The sequence below is a fragment of the Dreissena polymorpha genome, chromosome 10 (assembly GCF_020536995.1).
Source record: "Dreissena polymorpha isolate Duluth1 chromosome 10, UMN_Dpol_1.0, whole genome shotgun sequence".
NCBI classification, from domain to species: Eukaryota; Metazoa; Mollusca; class Bivalvia; order Myida; family Dreissenidae; genus Dreissena; species Dreissena polymorpha.
The window spans coordinates 61895462-61909439 of record NC_068364.1 but is presented as its reverse complement, the minus strand read 5'-3'; the positions used below and the strand labels follow the sequence as shown (position 1 = coordinate 61909439).

The window sequence follows — 13978 nt, the reverse complement described above, 5'->3', positions numbered from 1 at the left end:
AGAACGAAGGGAACAACACAATAAAATTATGTACACTGATGTATTATTTCTACTTCAATTAAATAATTGACAAACAAACATAACACACTTGTCTCTAAATATTTTTCGTATTTAAATTTTCCAACACGAAAAACAATATCTTTAAGTGAACGGAAACTTATAATTATTACGGCATATAGTAAAAGCAGAGTTGTCTGAACCATAAGTAAAATAAAAAATAAAAAATGACACAGCTTATTTTTCCCTCAAGTGTTAATGATAATATGGATAAACAATTAAAAATACATAAAGTCAATTGTGTTGATTACTCGTTATTGAAATATTGCAATGCCAATTATAAGACATATGATTAAAAACAAAATGTATGGTGGAATACCTAATCTGGAAATACAAACTAATGATACTATTAATGCAACAACAACAATCACATCTTTTCAAGCGCAATCAGAAAACTGCTACAGCTTTGTATTAACAAACATAAATATGTTTGTGCTTATAGATTTAGATAAACTTCAAATCTTTAAGCGTGCTATGAATTGAATATAATTTATATTTAAAAGTTTTGCTACTCTGTTGATAACTAGCAACAGCAAAAAGGAAGATACCATTTTTTATCATCTAATTTTATTTATATTTCATTGTTTATTTGTTTATGATCACAAGGATTGTTTGGATAACAGAGTGTGTCTAGATATACCGGTACCCTTAAAAATATTTTTATGAATTGCAATTAAGCGTAGAAATTAAACAGGCCCTAATACAGACACCATTTTTATCGGAATGCGATTATAGTTTCAATAGCAACTCGTAACGCTTTTTGGATTGAATGTGTAATGACTACTTTTAGCGACAAATTGACTTGGTCAAATACTGCATCTTAAACGGATAAATAAAATTGAAACCATTTATTTTCAATATTATCAACATTATTATTTAGTTATTAATACATTAAGCAGCAAACTCTATTAATCAAAAAGATTTGATATAACATCCGAATTCACTGCAAAAATGAGCTGAGCGATAGGTTTTACGGTTGTTGAAATTGTTCATGATGAGAATGACGATGACGACGATGATGACGATGACGACGACGAGGAGGAGAAAAACGACGATAACAATGACGATGATGATGATGATGATGACACTGATGATGATGATCACGACGATGACGACCATAACGATGTTGTTGGTGATAGTGACGATAATGCTGCTGCTGTTGCTGATGACGATGCTGCTGCTGATGATGCGGTGGAGGCGGAGGAGCAGGACGAGGACGAGGACGACGACGACGACGACGACGACGACGACGACAACGACGACGATGATGATGATGATGATGATGATGATGATGACGATGATGATGACGATGATGATGATGATGATGATGATGATGATGATGATGATGATGATGATGATGATGATGATGATGATGATGATGATGATGATGATGATGATGATAATGATGATGATGATAATGATGAGATGATGATTATGTTGATGATGATGATCATGATAACGTTGATAACGATGATGTTGATGAAAATAACGATACTGTAAGTAGTAAATTAACTCATTAATTGTTATTATAATACACAAGCACATGCTAATGGATCTGTATCCGCAAGGCGGTCAAATGGAAACTCACTTGGTATAAATATGAAAAATTGAATCAAAATATCATAATGCGGAGTGTTAAAATGTGTTCAAATCTAGCGAAATTGTTGCAGTACTTTTCTACCGAAACCAATGCTTAGCCCAGTTATTTTAAAAATAATTTCAAAATACCACGATACACGTCAATTGGCTAACAAATACATTTGTAAGTTTAACCTCACTCAAAAACAGTATTTATTGAAGACAGGGCGTCAACAATGTCCGAGTTTCTTCAACGTAGCTTAAGTACCTAAAGTACCTTTCCGTTTGATTTATCGCAGGATCCTGGGTCCGCACCCACAGTCTTTTAAAGTGTCTGCATTAAAAAAGATAATAATTGTTGTTTGTAATAATCTTTGACAGCTCATAAAAACATGTAAATCCTCAATTCGTAGAGTTTCAGTATGATTTCATTTATTTAAAAAATAAAGACGGTTAACATATTTTATACACACATATATTAGTAGCTATACGCCATATAACATAGGACATAATGTATATTATAAATCAAAGCGCTGAAGGCACTTTAGTTGTTCGCTGTTGTCGTCCTTGATTAGCTTGTTCGCATTGCATATGCTTATCATTGTGCACAGGCTAATCTTATTTGACGTGCATTAAGCCTCGTTTTCCATGAAAGCAGCCAATATGTGCATATTTTAATGATAAACACTAGACTGGCCAATGGCGTTTACAAGCTGGTATATACATTCACTGCTAGAGCAGAATCATTTGTCGTCTGCTGCAGACAGGCAGTGGTAATCGTTCCTAGCAGAGTGAGTTGTGGTTCTTGCCGTACTTAAGTCTTCTAAGCACCTACTGATTTGCATTTATTACCCATTCTCTTGAAACGCCGACTAATAAAGTGCGATAAACCGCCTTTAAGCACTTGGCACATTAACAAATAAGAACATTCCACACCTAACCGAGAACCGACGTCTTTAATCGCGAAACTATTACCAGAAATTGAATACCGCCAGAAACAACAATGTGCTCACTTCGATTAAATATAAATACACTATATTCATTGCGTCCTAAGCAGTCAAACATATCAACCGAAAATACCAGCGAATACAGTATTATATATGACATCGATCTTATATATCGCCTCAGACATGCGAGAGCGCCACGATGAGTGAAGAGTGTGTGTATGAGAGTTTGTTTACAGGTCCTACTGGCCTCTTCACGAGATTTGTGTAGCCCGACCTGAATGATGAATGAAATGGATGTAGTAACAGTTATATGAACACGATATATCCGTACCAATATCCATGTGAGCATATACTAATAATAATTAATTTTTTAATCGCCATAAGCTTGAAAATAAACGTAAATAGATACAACAAAGACCAATTCGGAGACTTTAAAAATTTTAAATTACCTCCCCTGCAATAGAAAATATATATGGAGACTCGCATTCTATGGAATATCAAAATCTCAATATATCTTTCTCCGAAATTTTTTTCTGGTAAAAATCATCTTAAATTTAGCTGTATATTCGTATGTAATTAATTAAACAAGAGTTATAAAAAGGCATTGCAAAAATATCGCGTTTTACTTGAATAAGTTACCTCCCTTAAGCCTATCGGAATATCAAAAATACGTATATAAACAAAACGCGTTCCTTGCATAAGTGATATTAAAGCGCGTGCCCGTGCCACTCGTCCTCCAAATACTTACTAAATATAGTACAACGTATCTACAATCATTGCGACTAACTCATACCTCAGTAAATAAGTAACCAGGATAAATATACGTTTAGGTAATTAAGATATAAAACATACATATAACAAGAAATATCTTTAAAAAAGATATACGGCGTTGATTGTGGTTGCAGTTAATGATAGGTAAAGACTTCAATGAATGAGATCAAAGATAGCGAATGTCTTTTTCTGTGCAGTTCTTAGCTGCAGCAAACGCAGTACGGGATGATACGCGGAGTTTTCGCGGCTTATTTTACATTATTACATATTGCTGGTCATAAACGTATAGATACAAAACAGAAAACCAAAAGAAGAATGGAAGTGAAACATATGAGTCAACCGGCCACACGCGAAGTATCCGTACATATTTTAAATATTTATACGCGCGTTCTTCGAACAAACCTGTTTTAGTGGTTTGTCTGGCGTTGCTATTTGATTCGATTATTAACAGTATCGAGAATCATTGCGCTCATGCTTAATTCATTAGACAATATGATGGCATAATTCTTGTTAAATTAATTAAAAATAATATTTATCATGGTATTGTTGTAAAACACATTAAGAATCTGTTATTGACAAACCATATGCTGGATATCTTCATTTAACATCTGTCTGGTCTAAAGAAAATTCCAGTTCACCTAGTTCACGCTATAGCGTCTTTATTATGTAACGATTATTTTCCTGGCCGCGAACTCCGATCAGCACATAGGGTAGAGACGCAGCGATGACCTGTATGTAAACTCTGACATTCACACACAGTGGCCGCAAATTGACCCGATATACCTCGCGAGTTGAAATGCAATGCATTAAAGTGAGTCTTCGCTTACACTGCTCTCTATACTTGAACATGTTAACATGTTGACAGGAATATGGAAGTTAGTACTAAATATGAGAACATAGCCTTTAAATGCAAACGTTCTCGCGCTGAAAATCTTCTGAAAATAAAAGGTGGACGCACAAACTGTATTGATGTCGAGATTGAGTGTAAAACTGTTCTATCTATTAAGCCTTTTCATTAGATATAAAATTGTTTCATGCTGAACACGCAGTAAAACAGTTTTCCAAAGACGCGGACATGTTTCCAATGTTCTGGTCGTATTCTCAAATCAGCCAATGCAGTCAATGAAGTGTATTCATCTGTACTTGGCCGCGGGAAGTTTTATTTGAATTCTATTGGACGCTAACAAAGGTCAGGCTAAGGTGAAAAGCTGGCGTATACAGCTAACGCCGAAAAATTTACATGTTCCCTGTCTGCCGAACCCGATCCATGGACTATAGCCACAAGAGGTTTCTATGTACCTATGTAGCCGGATTGCGCCCTCAGAGCGCCCAACACCGACACAGATCACGCTACTCTCCGGTCAAACACAATACTGCATAGGACTGCTGCCTTTGTCACCATATTATCAGAATCATTAACGTGCAAAATGGAAACTTTCAACTGTCCTTTCACTTCATACATAAGCCATTGCCGATCTTCAATGATCGCTTATTTCCGAGAGATGCATTTTTTTTTTTCAAACTTCGAATTTTGATATATGTTTAACTTATTCATTTAGATTACATTATTTTCACTATAAATATTGACTTTGATCCAATTATCATCTGAAAAATACGATTTCGCGATTTCTTCAAAGATCGAGCGAGCCTTTTTACCTGTTTACTTATATATATCTAATTTAAGGTTACACAGATGTAAAGTTGTCGTGGCCGAGTGGGTAAGGCGATGAAATTGAAATCTTTTGGGATTTTCCCGCGCAGGTTCGATTCCTGCCGACATCGCATACTTTTTGCGACGCGTTTTATTTCTTTTCTAACGTAATTTGATTTAATATAGCACATAAGCTATGTTTATTGTTAAATATGTTGAAAATTGTATGCACATCCTTCAATTTTAAAATTAAAACAACGTTATGGCTAAATTGATTAATTTACTGCTGAAAATACGAATGATGCATGTTGCATTTTTATTTTTATTTCAAAAAGTAAACGGTAAATCTGTTTATTTTTTGGTATTTTTGCTGTATATAGTGTTTCTATAAAAACTTAATTTAAAATATAACTTAAATGATACTATTTTGAATTTTATGACACTTTGTTTTTAACCGACCCAATTTTTACTTGGCTGAAATCACTTACATTTCATGGCGCTATTCCATAGATTAAAATTTGTAAAAAATAAATGTCTGTAAAAGAATACTTATTTCATCTTGTTTTAACTTTAAACACCTTTACTGCATCTGTACACACCAACTGCATGCCCATATTTGGAAATTTGAATGAATTATGGAACTTTTATATACCCCAGGGGTGAAAATAAACTGGACAAAAGCCGAGCGTGAGGGTGGTTTTGAAAAAATCGGTTTATTTTTTTTTAAGCATGGAAAGCTACCTACAAATTTGCATGTAGTTTAGTGAAATGATGCTGATTAGGAAAATAATTAATTAAATTATATTTGGATATGTGCCCATTAGAGGTGCGCAAGCTTAAAAAGTTAGAATTACCGAAATTCCCGTTCTTACACGTTGTAGCATGGATCGGGTATTGAACACGATACACGTGTGTATTAGCACCTTACTGTAGTCCCGGCGGGGTTATCAACTGCACCAATACACCGGTAAGCAACCAGGGGAATATCATATGAAAAAAGAACTATCATGCATGTTTGATTTGTTAAAGTGTGTCACAAAATTTCCCTAACTGCCGATGTCGGCTATAATTTCGGTATAAACATGCAAAGAAATTAACATATATATAATGTTAATGCCGATATGTTATTGGACATTTTGTATGTCAAATGTTCATTATTTGTATTAAAATTAAGACGATTGTATTGAACACGATACACGTGTGTATTAGCACCCTACTGTAGTCCCGGCGGGGTTATCAACTGCACCAATACACCGGTAAGCAACCAGGGGAATATCATATGAAAAAAGAACTATCATGCATGTTTGATGTGTTAAAGTGTGTCACTAAATTTCCCTAACTGCCGATGTCGGCTATAATTTCGCTATAAACATGCACAGAAATTAACATATATATAATGTTATTGCCGGTATGTTATTGGACATTTTGTATGTCAAATGTTCATTATTTGTATTAAAATTAAGACGATGCTTATTTGCCAGAAAGCGTTTATTTCAAATTCAAAACAAGCAATAATCATACATAATACAAAAATATAAAACTAACAAAATGACAACACTCTCGCTTAACGCAACGTTCAGAAGCACGCGCACTTAACAAAATTATTGCAACTAATGCAAGCTGTAATTAATATGTGACTACTTGCTATACAACCAGTATCATGCGAAAATTGATCTTATTTAATTGTGGTTCCCTCTTTGAATTTATGTTGCCTGTCGACTTTTAGAATAATGTGTCAGTAAGAAATGTATTGCTTGCTCTACAACCAGCATCATGCGAAAATGGATCTTATTTAATTGTAAATCCCTCTTTGAACTTAAGTTGTCAGTCGACTTTTAGAATAATGTGTCAGTAATAAATGTTTTTCTTCAGTTTCACATGTTTTTTAAGAAAATTTAGTGAAAGATGCAAATGTGTCTTATTTATTTTTTTCTGTGTCTTCAATGTATCTTATTTATATGTGACTGCGTGCTTATTTTTTTTTCAAGAAATGAAAGATGCAAATGTGTCTTATTTTAATTATATTCATGTCTTAAATGTGGCTTATTTATATAAGATAAAATGATATACTGCCAGTGTCATGCAAAAAAGGATCTAATTTCTTAATATCCACATTCACGCTTTGTTCTTTATTAGCACCGTCTTTAATTAGGCTATCTATTTAAAGTACAGATTACTGTGAACTTAATAATTGTGCAACGGTGATGTTGATCCATTATCGTTGTTAATTTAAAATGTAGACAACAAGTTAGCAATTAATGAAATCAGTTATTTTGGAAGTAAATCTAATTTTTTCTGTACAGTAGCCAGGTGGATGTGTATTGAGCGGATAAGATAGGGATCACCACAACAAGTTTCTAATACACAGTATAGACTTCCCCTATTATTATTAATTACCTGATTGGAATAAATAAAGTGTTAAAGATCATTTCATGTGAAAAGCAGGATTTCTGACATAATTTCAATCGTTTTGCTTTTATACACAATTTCATGGAACAATGAATATATTGGCGCGATGGAACACAATTTATAAATCAAGCTGACAGTATAGTATCATTTTTTAATTATGTGTAATTTAATTCGCATCTCTCCCTTAACTCGTTCAATGACACGTGAACTTATATCAATTATAAAACATCACGTGCATCATTAAAAAAAAATTTTTAATTATGAAAACATATATGTTCTACATGGTTTTGTTTAGTTTTTTTTCTCAACCAGAGAGACATTATAAAACATTGTTATATATAAAGCGCTTTACTTTTCTACATTACATAAAGATATATCGATTTTTTTGTTAAGTGTACGTGCTTGACATATTTATAAGAAGGCAGTGTTTATTTTTGTAATAAAATCGAAAATTGACATTTAATTTGATGCAATCCACATTGTTTAGCGGCCAAGCGCAGTATTCCGCTCTCGGCGGCCGATGGTGTATTGCAATATATACAATGAAAAGCTGGGTTTCTGACATAATTTCAATCGTTTTGTTGACGCGGACGTGCTTTTTGGTGGCCAAAAATACTATTGTTCCCTTTATTTAAACCTAAATCAGTATTTTTTTACACTTGAAGGTTTGTACAGCGGGGATTTCGGTACCGGCGCGGGTTTATGTGCTTGTTAAGAATTACCGAAATCCCCGCTAAGAGGCAACATATTATCCTGATTTATGCTTTGATTAAACATTGATAACTAAATTGCAAAAGTGTATAGCATATTGTAAATAAGGTAGTACGATATCATTTGTTTCATCAGATTTGTTTGGAAAATACTTTCTGAAGACTTATTATTACTATGTCATGTTATATTTACATATACTTTTGTGTAACCAATGTTTTAAATGTACATTTTACCTTTTTTACATTCGTTTACACATTTTTCACATTAATAAACTATTTAATAATGGAAAAAATATTCTGATAAGAGTGTTTAAATGATTAACACTAATATGATTGTGTACAAATCAACATTAATGCAAAGCCAAAATCCCAAACATAATGACATATAGACCCTTTAAGGCGTAATATGGGGGATTGGCGTAAACATGGGTGATTTCGGCTCTGGGCGTACGAATGTAGCAGTACCGAAATCCCCTCTAATTATTTTCCAAAAGAAGTAACCGAATGGGAGATAATACATGTCACTGGTTGCTAATGAAAAAAAAACACTATAATAATTTTGTTGACACTTGAAGGTTTGTACAGCAGGATTTCGGTACCGGCGCGCGTTTAAGTTCTAGTGTAGAGTTACCGAAATCCCCACTGAGAGGCAACTTAATGCTGTCAAGAGTGCTTAATAATTAAAATTAATATCATTTTTTTGCACCTTAACATTCATGTGAAGTCAAAAACCATTCATACCGATGACCTATTGACCCTTTAAGGCGTAAATATGGGGATTTCGGTACTAGGCGGGCGAATGTAGAATTACCGAAATCCCCTTTTCATCATCGCACATTAGTGTAACATAAATTTTAACACAATATATGTAGGGAAACTCATATGATTCGCGTAATGTGAAAATGATTATTATGCTATAATTCGACCACGAAACTTGACGTGACTTAATACCGGACATTATGGAATGGAGCTACGCTTGCCGTATTTGACATAAGACCCATTTTCGCAAATTATCTTATCAATGCTTATATGAATTTGATTGCTATAATCTAATGCGTATTCGACACGGAATTATTGTCAAGGTTTTTCATTTTGTCAATATTTATCATAGCAGGGGACATTGCTGACATCAATATGGATACTGTTTTCATTTTCTGTCGAGAAATGATATGACTTATTATCAAGATTATTTTATAGTACGGTAGCGTTCTCTTCACAAGTGAGATTTATTTGTACTGGTAAATTGCTCTTATACTCACCATTCGGACTCGACGATCGGCTCGAATAAAAATGTTAGTCGCTTAAAAGTACAAATTCATCATATCGAGCACGATTATTATTATTATTATTATTATTATTATTATTATTATTATTATTATTATTATTATTATTATTATTATAATTATTATTATTATATAGCTTTTAGAAACTTATACCTTAAAAAAATCCCATTGGAAAAAAAAATCCATGGGAAAAAAAATCCCATGGGACAAAAAAATCCCATGGGACAAAAAAATCCCATGGGATTTTTTTATTATTTTAAAACACGATATAACGCGTTGAAATCGCGAGAAATGCTCATCATTTGTTAAAAGGTAGTGTTTCTGAAGGTTACATAAATTAAATCAGAAAAAATCCCATGGGATTTTTTTTTCCCATAAAAAAATGGGATTTTTTTTCTATCAAAGTAAATTGAACGAAAATAAGCACAAATGCTTTAACAATGCTTAAAATCGATAACTAAGCACAAACGAACGTGTTTATGTTTTTGAAAATCCCATGGGATTTTTTCTCCATAAAAAAAGCTGGAGAAAATCCCATGGGAGAAACCAAATTCCCATGGGATAATGAAAAATCCCATGGGATATTACAAAAATCCCATGGGACCCCAACTTTGCAAATAAAGTTCATAGTGAAGAAAACGCATTTAACAAGCAAAAATAACCAATTATTAATCACAAGTTAGACTTTTATCTTATACTTATCACAAATAAGCAAACCTTCAAGAAAAAGGGTACTTAAGTTTGCGAAATTTCGGTTTCGCAAAGTTTTTCCGGTGGCCGTTCTCTATGTCTATTTTAGTAACAACACATGTCTATGGAAGGGTATTTAGGTAAAAATTACATCATTCGTGGTGAATATTACATTATGACTGATGCTTATTCTAATTTGCTTTATGACAATTCCAACATGCTTGTTGTCTATTCGTTTATACTTGATGATTGCTGCAACATTAAATCATTCATGATGAATATTTACATTATGCGTGATGTTTATTATAACATGCTTCATGACAGTTCCAACATGATTGTTTTATATCGGTTATACTTGATGACTGTTTGCAACATGCTTGGTGACTATCCAATGTTTGTGTGTTCATTTTTCCTGAAACCAGTCATAATCGGTTTTGCCACTAAGCGTCATTAACAACAGCAGTTAGCAAAAGGCAGTAAGCAGAATGCAACTAAGCAGAATGCAAGTTACTAAATTATGTAAACAGGAGGCGCGCGTTTATTATCCGTATGTTTATACATTATTTTCAGAAAAAAAGCGAAAACATCCGTTCATTTTGACTAAAACTGAATAAAGCTGACTTAGTTCCCTTAGTTATATAATCTCCATTAAACTAAATACTTTATTTTGCCGATGAAGTACCAGTAGGCCTACACAATGAATTGCACTGTCCGGGAATTTTTTTTGATATTGTAAGAATGCAATTGGCACTCAAGAAATTATACAACGTAATTTATTTAGGACATCACGGGCTGATGTGTTGGAATTATATTTATAAAGTATGCTTAACCCCCATTGCCACGACATGTGCGTGAAACTTTCAGAATTTCTCTAGTCGTTTCCAGGCTATAATTAGCATGTCTATACACATAATTTATCATTTTAGCCTATATTGTCTTTGGGTATAAAGAGAACATAACGTGACAATACTCGTGTCTAGTACTGTACAATTATTGTATCCCTCGTTGAGAACACTACTTCTACTACCTGTATAAATATCTAAACATATTTTCAATCAAGTTGAAGAATTAATAAATAAATTTCCATACAAACAGGTCTGTCATAACGTGAAGTCGCTCTTGCTTACCAGAACCATTCCCACGCACGGATTTCAACCGGCATTGTTTACAATCAATTATGCATAAATCTTGAATTGTAAGCGTTTTTTAAAGGTGTATGTCCAGCCACATGTGGTAGCGGTGCTATGTAATAATTAGTTGAAACCATCTTTTAGAATATATTATCATATTATAACGAAAAAACAATTTTTCTTTAAAACCATTCACTAATCAAATTTATCTACTAAATAACAAGTTTCCAATTCGAAATCATCCGAACACGGGGTGCCTCGTTTTAACAGCCATACTTTATCATTTTAAACAGCGATTTTCACGATTTTTGGTCTTATTCCAACGCAGAAATAAGTTTCCTTCTGGAAATGTATATGTCTTGCAATATTTTACAAATAATGGGTCAACTTTTAAGAAATAAAACGATACACACTCGCGTGACCCAGTTGTATCGATCAACACGTACATGTCTGAAATCTTCAACGGATTAAACGGCATTTCCCCTGCAAAGTTCACATACCTCGATTAACCGAAATTCAATAAAACTATGAAAAAAAATCTTACCGTGCTTGCCATTGAAGTATGCATCAAACTAACTGTCCAGCGCATTTTGAAACCTTTGTTTTTATACATTTAAACTAACCGACATTTTAAAACACGCGAGTGATTTCATTGCTCCAATGCGGAGGTGTGTCTTTACAAGTGGAGATTTTCATTCATAAATACGGTCTGATCGATCACAACTGGGTCAAGCGAATTGTGTATAGCGTTAATTCTTAAATTTGACCTAGCTGCTACAATATAACAAGGTATATACATTCCTAAAACGAAATTCCCGTTCTGCGTTGAAACAGACCGGGTTCATGAACAATCAGCTGCAAATTAATTAAGTACATGGCTGCTCAAACGAATGCACACCGTTTCCGGATGATTTCGAGTTGGATACCTTGTTATAGCTAAACGATAGTGAATTTATTTTTTTTATAGAAAGGTTGATTTTTTCTTTATAAGATGATATTTATCATTCAAAAAGATTTTCACTAATTATTATCATAGCCACCGCTAACCACCTGTGTGTCCAGCGGCGTGTGCCGGGATAACAGGGCCTAATGTATTTTTTTTGTTAAGCTCTATAATATTTATATCCAATCTTGTATGAAAAAATGTCGGTGAACATTAATCCGGTGTTAGTTTTTGAAATATTGAAGGCATTCGTTTATTATGGATCTAAAACGGAGCATTATTCCGCATTAAAACCAACCGGCATAAATCGCTATTAATCGGACACAAATAATTATTTCGAATAAAACACTAAGAAGTTTCAATTCACTTGAGTAAGTCTTGCTGCGCACGATTACGCTCTTACTGACTGCTCGTTTAGATTTGACTCATTGTAATACCTAGTGTTTTATTTGCTTAATCTCATTGTGCCATGCTCTAATGTACTTAAGCATCATTCCAACAGCTCTTTCATATGTGCCAGATATTGACACGAAATACCTACCCAGCTTATAATCAGTTTTTATATGTGGTCTTCAATATTATATTTTATAGCATTTTAAAAGGTGGTGCAATATAAAAGTTTCTCTAGTAAATTTGAATTATATTAATTGGACTGAACATACATCAGAGTTCCAAATACTTTTTCAGCAAAATCTGGTTTAACACGCTATAAAACAAATCGCAGCCTTAAGTATCTTATTATTCGTTTTTTCATGTACTTATAAGTTTTTGACATCCGCATGTAGGTTTATAGTTAAAAGAGCTCATGACAATTGCCGGGCTACAGCAACGTTTGCGATAAAAGGACCAGATAATGGAAACGTTCGGCTTTTCGACTGTTTTAACAATGTCTGTTATTATAATTAACGTTAAAGGGCTGTTGATTTCATATGTCATGGGGCCTAGACATGGGAACTAATTGATTAATGTTTACATTATATGCATGTATTGAGTTTTACGCATGATCACTACATTTTGATTTCTTATTTTATTTTCAATGTGTACCGTAAGCCAGAGAATTTATTCTAACTTTGTACTAAATTTAATTCATTTTTTTACGACTTTAATCGTCTTATCTGGAGCTCTGCATACATGCATTGTAGCATATATTGAAATATATCCCTAGAAATTCTTTGGTTATTGAAGGTAAACTACTGGTACAAAATTATGGTAAGTCATTAACAAAAACAAAGTTACGTCTACAAACACGCGGTTAATTCTGTTCATAGTCAAATATCTTACAAAGGGGCGCAACTTCTCCTATACATAACATTTCCGTTACACGGCCGTAAATTTCGTAGTCGTCCGTAGCATTTCGAATGACTGTCAATTGAACATCATTGTATCATGCATTATTGTATGTTGCTTTGTGCATGGTGGAAACTCCCTACTTCTCCATCGCGTTAATTTATTCAACGCACTCAATATTTGATTCATTATACTTTACCTTTGCACATGACTCTCTGCACCAACCAACATACCCATATGCAGCATTCATTAACGAACAAGAATGCGCATCTGTACACATGGCAAGATACCATTTAGCAGAATGAAATAGACATTGGACATCAGGTATAGTAGTGTCATCAAGCATGAAATTTTCTACATCAAATTGAACGTACAATCAGAATCATGACACAGTCAAAGAGGGTGTAATTTTTACCTAATACCCTTCCATACATGTCGGCACTGTGTGTTTGCTTAATTTCACACTGAAGAACGTTACTGGTAAATCTACACAAAAGTGATATATAAGTCTGAGTAGCATTT

The 13978-nt window shown here is 33.6% G+C and overlaps 1 protein-coding gene across 1 annotated transcript in view; it reads left to right on the top strand.

Moving 5' to 3' along the window:
* LOC127849162 (heat shock 70 kDa protein 12B-like) overlaps positions 1–13978 on the top strand; it is a 45852-nt gene that overhangs the window by 20693 nt on the left and 11181 nt on the right. The window lies entirely within an intron of this gene.